Source organism: Lithobates pipiens, unplaced genomic scaffold, assembly GCF_037356315.1.
Source record: "Lithobates pipiens isolate NorthernLeopardFrog02 unplaced genomic scaffold, aLitPip1_a1.2 Scaffold_16, whole genome shotgun sequence".
Lineage (NCBI taxonomy): Eukaryota > Metazoa > Chordata > Amphibia > Anura > Ranidae > Lithobates > Lithobates pipiens.
In genome coordinates, this window is record NW_027507748.1 from 199202541 (window position 1) to 199219160 (window position 16620).

The window sequence follows — 16620 nt, forward strand, 5'->3', positions numbered from 1 at the left end:
CCCTTTCTGCATGGTGTTATTTATTACATGTGTCCCCTTTCTGCATGGTGTTATTACATGGATTCCCTTTCTGCATGGTGTTATTTATTACACTGGTCCCCTTTCTGCATGGTGTTATTACATGGGTTCCCTTTCTGCATGGTGTTATTCATTACATGGGTCCCCTTTCTGCATGGTGTTATTTATTACATGGGTCCCCTTTCTGCATGGTGTTATTTATTACACGGTCCCCTTTCTGCATGGCGTTATTACATGGATTCCCTTTCTGCACGGTGTTATTTATTACACTGGTCCCCTTTCTGTATTGTGTTATTTATTACATGGGTTCCCTTTCTGCATGGTGTTATTCATTACATGGGTCCCCGTTCTGCAAGGTGTTATTACATGGATTCCCTTTCTGCATGGTGTTATTTATTACATGGGTTCCCTTTCTACATGGGTCCCCTTTCTGCATGGTGTTATTTATTACATGGGTCCCCTTTCTGCATGGTGTTATTTATTAGACGGGTCCCCTTTCTACATGGTGTTATTTATTACACGGGTCCCCTTGCTTCATGGTGTTATTCATTACACCGGTTGGTCTCCTCACATTGCACGGAGCAGTCGGCAGTGAGGTAGGAAGGCGCCGGTTTGCAGTGACAGAGTGCATGTCCGGGCTGTGGAGGAAGAGGAGGTGGTTGCTGCTGATGATGATGATGGTGGGAGAGGAGGAGGCGCTCAGCTGAAGCTGCTGCTACTAGCTCATGACGCAGGAAAAACGCACCGCCGGCCAAAGAAAAGAGCTGCGAGAAAGACTGCAATGACAGCAACGGAATAAAGAGCTAGGCGGAAGCGGCGTCCGAGCCTTCACTGACAGCACAAAGCGGAGCTCTCTGACAAGGCCATTGAAAAGGGAAAGGCTTGGAGGAGCCGGCACACACAACCTCCGACCGGGGAGGAAGGAGAATAAAAAAAAATCAGAGCGGGAGGCGACGTGAAGTTTTATTGCTTGTGAAGTTGCGGGGGAGGACATAAAGGAAAAAAATAATAATAATAAAAAAAAAAAACACCGCCCGACCGCGCCGCTGTGCACACCGTCCAGAGCCTGAGCTCGTCTAGAGGAAGAGGCTGGGGGAGCCGGGAGAGTCCATACATGTGTGACCCTGCCCGGGTGTGTATGAGTGGCCGCCCGGCTCCTGCTCTCCTGCTCCGGGGGAGGACTTATTAGTTTGCGGTAAGTACATGGCGGGTGTGTGAGGTGAGGGTTGTGTGGGGCCTGCCCGTATGTGAGGTGAGTGGAGAGAACACGTAGCCTGAGGCCGGGCCCATTGCCCTGTCATGTACGGCTGTGGCAGACATCCATGACAGGTAATAGGAGCTCTCCCTCCACCCTGCTCTCTCCTTCCTCCTCCTGCTCTCTCTTTTTTTTTTTTATAACATGATGAAGTGTAGAGGAAAATGGCTGACGTCTCTACTCTCCCCCATCCTGTCTGGGGCTGACTGAGGATGAGCTAGCACTCCTCCTCTTCCTCTCTCCTCCTCCAGCAGGCGGCCATTGCTGCCTCGTCTCCTCTCCTCATAACTCGTCTGCTTTATTTCTACTTAACCCCTTCGTGGGAGGGGGAGGGCGCTGCAGCCATTCTCTCCACCTCTCCACCCTTCTCCCTGACCCGTCCATGTCCTGCAGTTGTGTGTCCTGGCAGGCCGGCATTTCCTCCTCCCTCCCCTCTCTGTCCTCTTCCCGTCTCTCCTCCCCCTTCCCCGTTTCTCTCTTCTGCTTTCTGCCAAACGCCATTTCTGAGGTGGAGTGGTTTGGACTGGGTGGGTGGGGAAAAAAAAGACGCCAGAGACATGTAGGCCCGGCCCGCCTGCCAGCCATTCCAGGCCCCTGACTTCACTTTATGTCAATGGCAGCCTGCTCTCTCCTGCCCTGAAGGCCTCTGCCAGTAGTTCCAGGCCCGGCCTGCCCTTTTTCCTAGCCTGCCTCCTCCCCTATACCTACAAACCTGGGCAGCCTTGTCCTACAACACAGACAGCAGCTGCGGGAAATGTAAGTAAGGCGTCAAGCCTGGCCTACAGTGCGGGGAGGCCTCGTCTGCTTCCAGGCCTGGCCTACGCTGCCTGTCACTGCCCTTGTTTGCTCGGATCACTTTAACCTCTAATCAATGAAACACATTGCACAAGCACTTTGTTTGCAAGGCACTGTTGACATTGTAACCGTTCATCAGTATTTATGGCTCTGTCAGGGGTGTACTAGTACAGAGATGGAGACACAGCACCAAAGTTTTATATCTAATAGATGTATATCACTATCTTATATATCCTTTGATTCCTATTGTATTTGTACAATCTACCCACAAGAGGTTTGTCTGTGTGCGAACACCTCTTGTGGGTAGACTGTACAAATACAATATACTTTAGTACAGTAGGAATCAGAGGGTAATATATATCTAAAGTATATTGTATTTGTACAGTCTACCCACAAGAGGTGTGTACGCACACAAACTCACCTCTTTAGGTAGACTGTACAAATACAATATACTTTAGTACAGTAGGAATCAGAGGGGGATATATATATATTACACACACACACTCTCTAGATGTAGATATATAATACCCTCTGATTCCTACTGTATTAAAGTATATTGTATTTGTACAGTCTACCCACAATATGTGTGTATAATATACACACACACTCTTGTGGATAGATTGTACAATATACTTTACTACAGTAGGAATCAGAGGGCCCTGCTCATTAGAGCTTACAATCTATGATATAGGGGGTTATTTACTAAAGCAAAATCCACTTTGCACTTTTAAGTGCACTTGGAAGTGCAGTCACTGTAGATACGAGGGGGACATGCAAGGAAAAAAAAAAAAACATTTCCGCTTGCACATGATTGGATGATAAAATCAGCAGAGCTTCCACTCATTTACCCCTTAGCTTTAGAGCGGCTGCACTTCCAAGTGCACTTGCAGTGCAAAGTGGATTTGCCTTTCGTAAATAACCCCCATAGTCTTAGATTGTAAGCTCTAACAAGCAGGGCCCTCTGATTCCTACTGTAGTAAAGTATTTGTACAGTCTGCCCTAAGTTGTAAATCAATGCGTAAACTGTCGGCGTTATATAAATCCTGTACAATAGTCCATGCACACAACCTGGTGAATTCCCTGCAAACCACCAAATTGATTCAAATGGCTTGCAGCATATGTCCTATAAAAATGACAGCATATAGCTATGCTGCAGTCCTCTTCATATGTGACATTTTTATATATATATATATATATATATATATATATATATATATATATATATATATATATATATATATATATATATATATATATGTGTGTGTGTATATAATTTTTTTTTTTTATGTACAAGACCTACATTTATTTAAAATGATATATTTATACTAAAATGTATGGGTGTGTATTAAATATACAGCGGCTAAATTATCTATTGAACATGTCATGATTTTCCTGGGTAAAAATATATATAAGGCCGTTTTCTCACTGTTTTTGACTTAACCACAATTTTGCAGCTGCGATTTTAGGGAATGCCTGTGTAAGCTTGAGTTCTATGGACCTCAACTCGCATCGGTCGGACCAAAGTAGTAGAAGGACTTGGAAGTTGCACAGATATAAATGGTACTCATTGGAAATCATGGGGGTGTGACTTGTCATGCGACTTTGCAGCCCTAAGTCGCAGGACTTAGTGAAAGTGTGAAAGGGGCCTAAAGGTGCGATTGACATGAGATTTTCACCACATCGGTAACAGCCATGGTGGATTTGATTTAAAACGACTCTTTTTAAACCATAATTTTTTTAGGCCTTGTGCACACTGGATGTTTTTGCAGCTGCATTTTTTTCTGCAGCCAATAAACTCCCCAGCATGTTATCCTATGTTTCCATGCGCACACACAGGCTGTAATCAGCAACTAACTTGGAACTAGTGGTTTTTGAGAGGAGTTTTTCAGCTGTAAAACAGCTCTAATAATGGAAAAAGCTGAAAACAGCTTAAAAACGTGTTTTATCAACATTTTTGAGCCATAAGCCTTTTATAGGAATATTTTTGTTTTGCTAAAAAAAAAAAAAAAAAAAAAAAAAACGCTGAAAAATTTTATCCTCTGTCTTGCTATCCTTGTCTGACTCCTCCTCTGACCCGCTGTTGACACAGTCCCATTCACGTTAATGGGACAACTGGTGATGCGGCAGTGACACAACAAGGTGAGGGACGTGGAAGCAGCAGATGAAAGGTGAGTGGATGCCCCCTGACATGATGGATCTGAAATGACAGGTGCTCTTTAACCACTTTAGTACAGGGCACTCCACCCCCCCTCCCCCCAGCCAATTTTCAACTTTTAGCATTGTTGCACTTTTAACAATTTTTATAATTTTGTTCCCACAAATAGAGCTCTCTTTTGGTGGTATTTGATCACCACTGGTGATCTTAATTTTTGCTAGACAAAAAAATACGTTCTTTGTTTCGTTATAAAATTTTGTAAATTAGTACATTTTCTTCACTGACAGGCACTGATTGGCATCCCTGGTGGTCCTGGGTGGGCAGTGCAGACCCCCCAGCTCCCCCCCCCCCCCCCCCGCCGATTGGCACTCCTCTACTCGCGTCTGTCCGACACAATAGAGGAAAAGCCAATACATGGCTTTTCCTGTTTACATCGATCAGCTGTGAACACACATCTGAGAGGCTCTTTACCAAGATCGGAGTTGCAATGTGTCAGACTCTCATACACCACAACACTGATCTGTGCGCGCTGGCTTGTTATCCTGGATGTCATATGACGCCCAGTCAGGATAACTGAACCGCTTCCTGGCCGTCATTCTGCTATAGGTCGGGTGGAAAGTGGTTAAATGTAAGGACTCATTCTTGCTGGTAGTTGGCAAACCTTTGTTTTGTTTGCAAATATTAGATACTATTTAGAATAATAAGCTGTCAGGTTAGTAAAATTGCGATATTGGTACCGATTTTAGGTTAATCACACAGTTTTAGAATTACTAAAAAATTTTTTAATTTAAAACGGTATTGCCAGTGCATGTTCTCTCAGCTTGCATAGCTTGGATTCATTGAATGAGTTTACCAAAAATGTAAATATTGCAGAATATATAGCCTCAGGCTACATAACTAAGCTCCATTTCATGCTGAATAAAAAAAATATTAATGTATCTTAAATATAAAATCTTTAGATTTTTACTCCAAAAGCATTTTAGAAAAATAAATTTGATAAAAATCCAAAGAAATCTGTTTTAACCACTTCAGCCCTGGAAGAATTTTTACCCACTTGATGACCAGGCCATTTTTTGCGATACGACTCTGTATTACTTTAACTGACAATTGTGCAGGCGTGTAAAGGTTTACCCAAACAGTTTTTTTCCCCCCTTCAAATAGAGCTTTCTTTTGGTGATATTTGATCACCTCTGTTTTATTGTTTTGCACTATAAAAAAAATAATTTAAATTTCTTCATCAATTTTGGCCATTATGTATTCTGCTACATAATTTTGGTAAAAAAAAAATCCCAAATTAGTTTATATTGTTTTGCGAAAAAGTTATAGCGTCTACAAACTATGGGGTAGATTTAGGGACTTTATTTTATTTTCTACCTTTTTTTATTTTTTTTATTTTTTTTAGTAATGGTGATCAGCGATTTTTAGATTTTTAGTGGGACTGTGACATTGTGGTGGACAAATTGGACACTAAGTGACACTTTTTGGTGCCCATTTGCACCAATACAGTGATCAGTGTTAAAGAAAATGCGCTGACCAATGTATAAATGACACTGGCAGAAAAGGGGTTAACATCGGGGCAATAAGGGGTTAACGCACTGCAGGAACAGAGAGATCTGTGTTCCTTATTAGCAGGAAGTACAGATCTCTCTTCCTGTCTGACAGAAGGACATTCTGCTTTGTTTACACCTGTCGTTCCTCATCATGGGAGGCCGACAGCTGCTGGCCCTGCTTTTTGACTCCTGCCGTGTCCAATCACAGCAGGAGCGGCTCGTGTGCCCCAGACCAGGTCATATGGACAACGTCCAGGTACCATGTTTTGTGCAGCCGGGCCCCCCTGCGGCAGTATGTGTCAACAGAAGCAGATCGCATTGCGATATGCCAACTGATTTGGGGGTGTCATTAACTTTTACCTGACATTTGCAGCAGTTTGCATAGGGCAGTGTGAACTGCCGCCGGGAAACGTGTGATGCGGGAACCCGCAGTGGATTTGCAGGGTTCCTGCATAGCGGCAGTGAGAACTGGCCCTAAATCATGATTTTTATTCACCCTGGTAACAACCCATGAAAAAACTATACACAAGAGGCCGCGCTTATGGATCAGGTCACAATCAAACAGGAGTGTATGAGAATGCCTATATCGCCCCCTAACTTTATTTGATAATGTTTCACTGGTTGTAGTTTTTATGAGGTATAACTTTATAACCAATACATATATAAAATTTAGACCTATTTGTATTAGTCACTCTGAGGTTGCTGCCTCCCTAAGAACACAATCTGAAGTCCAGGTTGTGTTTAAAACTTGGATGATAATAATGGGCTGATGGCGCTACCTCACTCAGTCAGAGACCCAAAGGTGTAAAGGTAGATAAATATATTAGACCCTGAGCTATACCCACAACCACATGTAGCATCCCAGACAATATTCAAATTATTTTTGTGGTATTAATTTTGGTGATCTCAAAAACATATATTGATATACTACACAGCCGACTATCTCTCAATGGTGTACAAAAACCCCTATTCGGGGGAGAAGTTACACTTATAATCGCACTGTATTTGTGCAATTCCTGTGCAGTTGCTATACCTGTGCGCAATTTGTATTACCGCTATAGTACCCTATAGGTGAAAAAATATATTATATTACAGTGAAAACCACCAAGACCATGAAAAATGCAAAGCAAAAGAAATAAAATCAAAATCAAAAAGTTGAAAAAGTCAAACGCCAGAAAAAATATAATAAAAAAGGTAAATAGATAAGTGTGCGGAGTGGTTCTCAACACCCCTTTTGCAAATGTGAAAGAAGAAAAAACCTAAAAAAAGTATAAATAGTATCCAAAAAATCAATAGGTTTATGTGTCTATCTATATAAAGTCCACAAAGAGTCTCTTATCAAGTGCTTTCAACCATGCGATTATTCTTTTTCAAATAACAGGAAGGTGACTTTTGTGATTAAGCCTGCTTATTGGTGACTTCCGTGCTCGTTCCCCCTCAAGGGTCCCCACTCACCGAATCCACGCACCCCCTAGGGGGTATATTGCCCGTAATCTGTGCTCCACTGGGTTGAGGATTCTTCTGATTGTCTCTGTCTTCAGTTTCCCCAAGGTTTATTGGAAACGATGAAAGAAGGAGGCTTTATTATCCGCCAATAGGTCCTCAAGAGAGAAAAAATCTATTCATGGTGTAGTATTCTCAATGACTGACCACTTGAGAAAAAAAGGGGGGGGGGGGGGGGGGGGACGGGCTGCAAAAAAGGGTTCTTCAAAAACAGGATTTTTACAAAGAATATGGCTTCTGCAATATTTTATATACCTTCTAAATATGTATATAGCAGAGGGCTGATGATCATTCAAAAAATATGCTTTATTACAAAAATATTTTATAATTACAAAAAAAAGGTAGGAATAAAGAGTTTTTGCATATACTAAAACATTACAGTGCTCGGTGCAAAAGACCACTTTTTTACAGATGTCCCTTTAAGCCACGACGTGCGGTCTGCAGCAATTGCACTGTACGCCTGTATATTCAATGTATATGCATATACCAATACTACATCTCAGAAAAAACACAAAAATAAAAATAGGAATAAAAGTAAAATTAGTTGTAAAAAATAAATAAAAAAACCCGGAACAGCAAACAAAAAATTTTTTAAAAAATAAAAAATAAAAATATATCTAAAAACAAAAGTCCTTCTATTAATGCAAACCAGCGCTGTACTCAAATGTATGGGGCCTAAGTAGCCAATTCTCTAGCGGGTCCCGTTTTATTTGGGGACTATAGGCTTCCCATGCACTGGATGCAGATCTACTTATCTCAATAAAGGAGTTTTCCTCCTATAGACCGAAGTTTGAAGGAAAATTGTTTGGCACCAGCCCGGTTCGCCCATCAACAGGAGTAGTCTCCTATTAGAACGGCGTGCGTTCCAACTGCGCTCCACCGGGTCAGGCGCACCGGAAATGACGTGGTGTACGTAATAACGCTGGACGCGTTTCGTCATAGACGTCCTCAGCAGCGATATCACGTACACCCATAACCACGTATTTTAAGGTGCCTGCACCGCCCATTCCCAGCCTTCAGCCAATCGCTGAGCTGGGCGGATCTACCGATTTGTTTACTTATTGCGTTCCACAGTAACTCTTACGAGCTAATTTTTTATACTGATACTGCCAATGTATATGTGCTAGAAGAATACTTTCTATCATAATGAGAGGTCGTATCTCAATCCCCCTTACTTAATACATAATGCTCTTAAAGGAAACCAAATTTTCACAGAAATAAGAGGGGAAAATTATTTTTTAACAGAAATAAAAGGGGAAAATGTTTCTTAGTGGGAACTTCAATACACCCACCTAGGTCATTAATTTTATTTCCCTTATATTTATCTTTATTTTTTATTTTATATCCTTTATTCTTTATTTCAGAGAAAGGGGGTTTTTATGAACTATTTGGTTACCAGATAGGTTCTACATTATCCTCTGAGTTATTTATACACATAGAACTTCTATTAACTATTTTTATATACCAGATATTACCTTGTAAAACTGATGTTGGTCAGAGAGTTTTTTAAAAAAATTTTTTAAATTTTTATATATGAACCTCCTATCAGTATTCAGGAAGTTCTTCCTACTTTTATAACTAAATTTCTCAGATAGAATCCCATAGGCCTCAAATGGGGAATTTGGATTATTTACTTCTTCTCATTGATAGGTTCATGTTCATGACCTGATTATTCCCACATTATTAGATTAGAGATTCATCCTTATCAGTTCCCCTACACCTACCCCATGGAGTTTCATATGTATATGCATAGGGGGGGACTTTAGGACTTCTCTAGCAGTCAGTAAGCCCTGGACAAAGGTATGTCCCTCCTTACTGTCTATGGATTTGCTATAAAGCAGTTGAGGTCTATGTCGATATTTAGCCCTTTCGGGGCCAAGGTGTTCAATCTGTATATCCAGCTGGTTTCGTTCTGAGATATAAGGGTGGTCATATTGCCCCCTCTCCAATTTTGTTTTATACAGTCGATACCATAAAATACCATTTTAGAAGGATCTCTATGGTGGAAAAGATCAAAATGTCTAGATACATTATGATTAGGGAACCCCTTCTTGATGTTATTAACATGTTCCCTGATCCTAATGTACAGTGGTCTAGTGGTTCTGCCCACATATTGTAAATTGCATGGACATTCCAGCACATAAGTCACGTGTGTGCTCCGACATGTAATGAGTTCTCTGATTTTGTATTCTGTGTGGTCTGTTTTAGATCTGAATGTTTTCCTCCTTCGAGGTTGGGGTTTGCTAGCCCTACAGGCCAAGCATTTGTTACATTTATAGAACCCTTTCAATTCTTCCAGAAAGGTACTATTCTTAGGGCCATCGACTACATTGTGTGCTAGCATATTACGTAGTGTCGGCGCTCTCCTATAGATAAATTTTGGTTTCTTTGGGAGGATGGTTGACAATACTTTATCTTCTTGAAGGATGGGCCAATATTTTTTTATTATTTTCTCTATTTCATAATATTGTACATTGTATCCGGTGATAAACGCTAGGTCAAATTTTTGTTTTTCTTTGATGGTTCTTCTTATCAGAGTATTTCTATCAGTGTTCCCAACTTCAGTTTTTATTTTAACCAACGACTCATACTTATATCCTTTTTCAACAAATTGTGCGACCAATTTGTCTGCTTGGGAAGAGAAATCCTCAATAGAATTACAATTCCTCCTGATTCTTAAAAGCTGTCCTTTTGGTATATTTGCTTTCCATTTAGGATGATGACAGCTTGAAGTAGGGATGTAGCTGTTTCTGTCCGTTTCTTTGAAGAAGGTTTTTGTGTGAAGAACATCATTCTTCTTGAAGATTTCTAGATCAAGGAATTCTATCTTTTGTTTGTCACATTTCCCACTAAATGTGAGTCCATACTTGTTGTTATCCAGATTAGATAGAAATCTTTCAAATTCTTCTGGGGTTCCGTCCCACAAGATCACTAGATCGTCAATGTACCGTCGAAAAAACTTTAGCTGGGGTATTTTCCTTGAGTAAATATACTCCTCCTCCCACAGATTCATCAACAGGTTGGCGACACTTGGTGCATACCGTGCACCCATAGCCACTCCTGTGGTCTGTACATAATAATGATGTCCGTACCAGAAATAGTTACAGGCCATGGCCATCTCAAGGCCCTCTAGGATGTATTGCACTTGTTCTTGTTTCATGTTAGTGTGTTTGTGTAGTGCTCTTTCTACTCCTATTAGACCGTCCTTCTGCACAATGCTTGTATACAGCGAGTTTACATCTATAGTAGCTAGTAAATATTGGTCTGTGCCTTGGATGTTGTTCAAAAGCTCTATAAGTTGGGCACTATCCCTGAGATAGGACTTGCCCTTCAGTACCAACGGCTTCAGGAAGATGTCTAGGTATTCCCCCAATCTTGAAAAAACAGAATTTATACCACTGATGATTGGCCTTCCAGGTGGTTTATCTACTCTTTTATGTATTTTTGGATTGTAATACATAACAGGTGTTTTGGTTGAGTTTGACACCAAATATTCGGCCTCTTTGTCATTGAGAATCCCCATTAATTGCCCTTTTTTCACATAGGCTTTCAGTTGGGCTTCATATCTTGGTTTCGGGTTGCCCTTCAATTTTTTATATGTATTCTCGACTTGTAGTAGATTTTTCATTTCCTCTTGATAGTCACTCTTATTCAGAATCACTAGGCCACCTCCCTTGTCTGCTGGCCTTATCACTACTTCTTTATTGTCTCCCAATTTTTTGATCGTTTTCCATACATTATTCGATCTCTTATTTTTACTATCTTTGAGTTTTCTCAAATCTTTTTCCACCATTTTACTGAAAGCTGTCAAACATTGGTTTCCTGCTGTATTTGGATTGAACACTGATTTGTTTTTCAGTTCTGTTTGAGTGTATAATGATTCCTTTCTCACTTTGCTTTCCGTATTTATTGCAAAGTGTTTTTTTAAATTCAATTTTCTCATAAATTTTTTGAGGTCTATAAAGGTTTCGAACTTATTAAGGTGTTTATCCGGGGCATATTTTAAGCCTAAGTCCAAGATTTTCATTTCCTCTTCACTGAATTCTACTTTACTTAGATTATATATCCCTTTTCCTATTATGTTCTTCTTCTTTTTCTTGTTCTTTCCTCCTCGGCATCCCCTATATTTCCTTCTCTTTCGCCATATCCTTGAGTATCCTCCATTCTCCTCCTGTATTGGTTGTTCCAGTTCCCTCTCGGGACCCACTGTCCCCTGTCTTCTCTGTGATCTTCCCTGTGTTGTTCTGTCCTGTATGGGCCTTCTCTGAACTGTCTTCTCTCTCCATTGCCTCCTCTCCATCTCGGGGTTCTGTAGGGTACCCTTGCAGTCCATCTGCCCGGTGGTCTGTCTCTTGGGCCGTTCCCACGAAAATCCCCATATCCTCTTGTTGGTTTCCTAGGTGGATATCTGAATTCTCTCCTATACTGAATATCCTCCTGCGGGTATGTATTATATGTGTATTCCCTTAAAGGAGAGAACTGATTGCGGGTGGGGATATTATATCTAGATCTTTCCTGTTCAGGCATTTCCTGAAAATCACTACGCCTATTATCCACCCTATAATTCCCCTGGTTAGGAGTTTTGAGTATGGGTCTTCTTCTAGGAGTTGTGTTATAATTCCTCTGCATTATTGGTAACTCAGTCTCTACTTCCACTGTTTCCATAGAACCTTCATTAGGGTCCTCTATTGATTCATCTTCCTGTTCGTTTCTATCCTCCTGCATGGGTATCTGCCATTTATATACTTTCATCTCATTATAATCAGCAACATCTCTCTTAAATTTTTTTTCTGTTTCTTTGTTTGAAGGTCTGCATCATATTTCTTTATAGATTCCTGTAGTTCATGTTCCTTATCTTTATAATCTTTATGCTCAGTGAAAGGTGCAAGCTGGTTTTTAATATCTGACCACCGGGCAGATGGACTGCAAGGGTACCCTACAGAACCCCGAGATGGAGAGGAGGCAATGGAGAGAGAAGACAGTTCAGAGAAGGCCCATACAGGACAGAACAACACAGGGAAGATCACAGAGAAGACAGGGGACAGTGGGTCCCGAGAGGGAACTGGAACAACCAATACAGGAGGAGAATGGAGGATACTCAAGGATATGGCGAAAGAGAAGGAAATATAGGGGATGCCGAGGAGGAAAGAACAAGAAAAAGAAGAAGAACATAATAGGAAAAGGGATATATAATCTAAGTAAAGTAGAATTCAGTGAAGAGGAAATGAAAATCTTGGACTTAGGCTTAAAATATGCCCCGGATAAACACCTTAATAAGTTCGAAACCTTTATAGACCTCAAAAAATTTATGAGAAAATTGAATTTAAAAAAACACTTTGCAATAAATACGGAAAGCAAAGTGAGAAAGGAATCATTATACACTCAAACAGAACTGAAAAACAAATCAGTGTTCAATCCAAATACAGCAGGAAACCAATGTTTGACAGCTTTCAGTAAAATGGTGGAAAAAGATTTGAGAAAACTCAAAGATAGTAAAAATAAGAGATCGAATAATGTATGGAAAACGATCAAAAAATTGGGAGACAATAAAGAAGTAGTGATAAGGCCAGCAGACAAGGGAGGTGGCCTAGTGATTCTGAATAAGAGTGACTATCAAGAGGAAATGAAAAATCTACTACAAGTCGAGAATACATATAAAAAATTGAAGGGCAACCCGAAACCAAGATATGAAGCCCAACTGAAAGCCTATGTGAAAAAAGGGCAATTAATGGGGATTCTCAATGACAAAGAGGCCGAATATTTGGTGTCAAACTCAACCAAAACACCTGTTATGTATTACAATCCAAAAATACATAAAAGAGTAGATAAACCACCTGGAAGGCCAATCATCAGTGGTATAAATTCTGTTTTTTCAAGATTGGGGGAATACCTAGACATCTTCCTGAAGCCGTTGGTACTGAAGGGCAAGTCCTATCTCAGGGATAGTGCCCAACTTATAGAGCTTTTGAACAACATCCAAGGCACAGACCAATATTTACTAGCTACTATAGATGTAAACTCGCTGTATACAAGCATTGTGCAGAAGGACGGTCTAATAGGAGTAGAAAGAGCACTACACAAACACACTAACATGAAACAAGAACAAGTGCAATACATCCTAGAGGGCCTTGAGATGGCCATGGCCTGTAACTATTTCTGGTACGGACATCATTATTATGTACAGACCACAGGAGTGGCTATGGGTGCACGGTATGCACCAAGTGTCGCCAACCTGTTGATGAATCTGTGGGAGGAGGAGTATATTTACTCAAGGAAAATACCCCAGCTAAAGTTTTTTCGACGGTACATTGACGATCTAGTGATCTTGTGGGACGGAACCCCAGAAGAATTTGAAAGATTTCTATCTAATCTGGATAACAACAAGTATGGACTCACATTTAGTGGGAAATGTGACAAACAAAAGATAGAATTCCTTGATCTAGAAATCTTCAAGAAGAATGATGTTCTTCACACAAAAACCTTCTTCAAAGAAACGGACAGAAACAGCTACATCCCTACTTCAAGCTGTCATCATCCTAAATGGAAAGCAAATATACCAAAAGGACAGCTTTTAAGAATCAGGAGGAATTGTAATTCTATTGAGGATTTCTCTTCCCAAGCAGACAAATTGGTCGCACAATTTGTTGAAAAAGGATATAAGTATGAGTCGTTGGTTAAAATAAAAACTGAAGTTGGGAACACTGATAGAAATACTCTGATAAGAAGAACCATCAAAGAAAAACAAAAATTTGACCTAGCGTTTATCACCGGATACAATGTACAATATTATGAAATAGAGAAAATAATAAAAAAATATTGGCCCATCCTTCAAGAAGATAAAGTATTGTCAACCATCCTCCCAAAGAAACCAAAATTTATCTATAGGAGAGCGCCGACACTACGTAATATGCTAGCACACAATGTAGTCGATGGCCCTAAGAATAGTACCTTTCTGGAAGAATTGAAAGGGTTCTATAAATGTAACAAATGCTTGGCCTGTAGGGCTAGCAAACCCCAACCTCGAAGGAGGAAAACATTCAGATCTAAAACAGACCACACAGAATACAAAATCAGAGAACTCATTACATGTCGGAGCACACACGTGACTTATGTGCTGGAATGTCCATGCAATTTACAATATGTGGGCAGAACCACTAGACCACTGTACATTAGGATCAGGGAACATGTTAATAACATCAAGAAGGGGTTCCCTAATCATAATGTATCTAGACATTTTGATCTTTTCCACCATAGAGATCCTTCTAAAATGGTATTTTATGGTATCGACTGTATAAAACAAAATTGGAGAGGGGGCAATATGACCACCCTTATATCTCAGAACGAAACCAGCTGGATATACAGATTGAACACCTTGGCCCCGAAAGGGCTAAATATCGACATAGACCTCAACTGCTTTATAGCAAATCCATAGACAGTAAGGAGGGACATACCTTTGTCCAGGGCTTACTGACTGCTAGAGAAGTCCTAAAGTCCCCCCCTATGCATATACATATGAAACTCCATGGGGTAGGTGTAGGGGAACTGATAAGGATGAATCTCTAATCTAATAATGTGGGAATAATCAGGTCATGAACATGAACCTATCAATGAGAAGAAGTAAATAATCCAAATTCCCCATTTGAGGCCTATGGGATTCTATCTGAGAAATTTAGTTATAAAAGTAGGAAGAACTTCCTGAATACTGATAGGAGGTTCATATATAAAAATTTAAAAATTTTTTTTAAAAAACTCTCTGACCAACATCAGTTTTACAAGGTAATATCTGGTATATAAAAATAGTTAATAGAAGTTCTATGTGTATAAATAACTCAGAGGATAATGTAGAACCTATCTGGTAACCAAATAGTTCATAAAAACCCCCTTTCTCTGAAATAAAGAATAAAGGATATAAAATAAAAAATAAAGATAAATATAAGGGAAATAAAATTAATGACCTAGGTGGGTGTATTGAAGTTCCCACTAAGAAACATTTTCCCCTTTTATTTCTGTTAAAAAATAATTTTCCCCTCTTATTTCTGTGAAAATTTGGTTTCCTTTAAGAGCATTATGTATTAAGTAAGGGGGATTGAGATACGACCTCTCATTATGATAGAAAGTATTCTTCTAGCACATATACATTGGCAGTATCAGTATAAAAAATTAGCTCGTAAGAGTTACTGTGGAACGCAATAAGTAAACAAATCGGTAGATCCGCCCAGCTCAGCGATTGGCTGAAGGCTGGGAATGGGCGGTGCAGGCACCTTAAAATACGTGGTTATGGGTGTACGTGATATCGCTGCTGAGGACGTCTATGACGAAACGCGTCCAGCGTTATTACGTACACCACGTCATTTCCGGTGCGCCTGACCCGGTGGAGCGCAGTTGGAACGCACGCCGTTCTAATAGGAGACTACTCCTGTTGATGGGCGAACCGGGCTGGTGCCAAACAATTTTCCTTCAAACTTCGGTCTATAGGAGGAAAACTCCTTTATTGAGATAAGTAGATCTGCATCCAGTGCATGGGAAGCCTATAGTCCCCAAATAAAACGGGACCCGCTAGAGAATTGGCTACTTAGGCCCCATACATTTGAGTACAGCGCTGGTTTGCATTAATAGAAGGACTTTTGTTTTTAGATATATTTTTATTTTTTATTTTTTAAAAAATTTTTTGTTTGCTGTTCCGGGTTTTTTTATTTATTTTTTACAACTAATTTTACTTTTATTCCTATTTTTATTTTTGTGTTTTTTCTGAGATGTAGTATTGGTATATGCATATACATTGAATATACAGGCGTACAGTGCAATTGCTGCAGACCGCACGTCGTGGCTTAAAGGGACATCTGTAAAAAAGTGGTCTTTTGCACCGAGCACTGTAATGTTTTAGTATATGCAAAAACTCTTTATTCCTACCTTTTTTTTGTAATTATAAAATATTTTTGTAATAAAGCATATTTTTTGAATGATCATCAGCCCTCTGCTATATACATATTTAGAAGGTATATAAAATATTGCAGAAGCCATATTCTTTGTAAAAATCCTGTTTTTGAAGAACCCTTTTTTGCAGCCCGTCCCCCCCCCCCCCCCCCCCCCTTTTTTTCTCAAGTGGTCAGTCATTGAGAATACTACACCATGAATAGATTTTTTCTCTCTTGAGGACCTATTGGCGGATAATAAAGCCTCCTTCTTTCATCGTTTCCAATAAACCTTGGGGAAACTGAAGACAGAGACAATCAGAAGAATCCTCAACCCAGTGGAGCACAGATTACGGGCAATATACCCCCTAGGGGGTGCGTGGATTCGGTGAGTGGGGACCCTTGAGGGGGAACGAGCACGGAAGTCACCAA

General features: G+C 40.2%; 1 protein-coding gene across 1 annotated transcript in view; it reads left to right on the forward strand.

Moving 5' to 3' along the window:
- The first annotated feature begins 1589 nt into the window (after window positions 1-1589).
- The window catches only part of USP9X (ubiquitin specific peptidase 9 X-linked), a 437788-nt gene continuing 422757 nt past the window's right edge, over window positions 1590-16620 (forward strand). The window contains 1 exon segment of the mRNA XM_077480883.1: window positions 1590-2029. The gene's annotated coding sequence lies outside the window, so the exon portion shown is untranslated.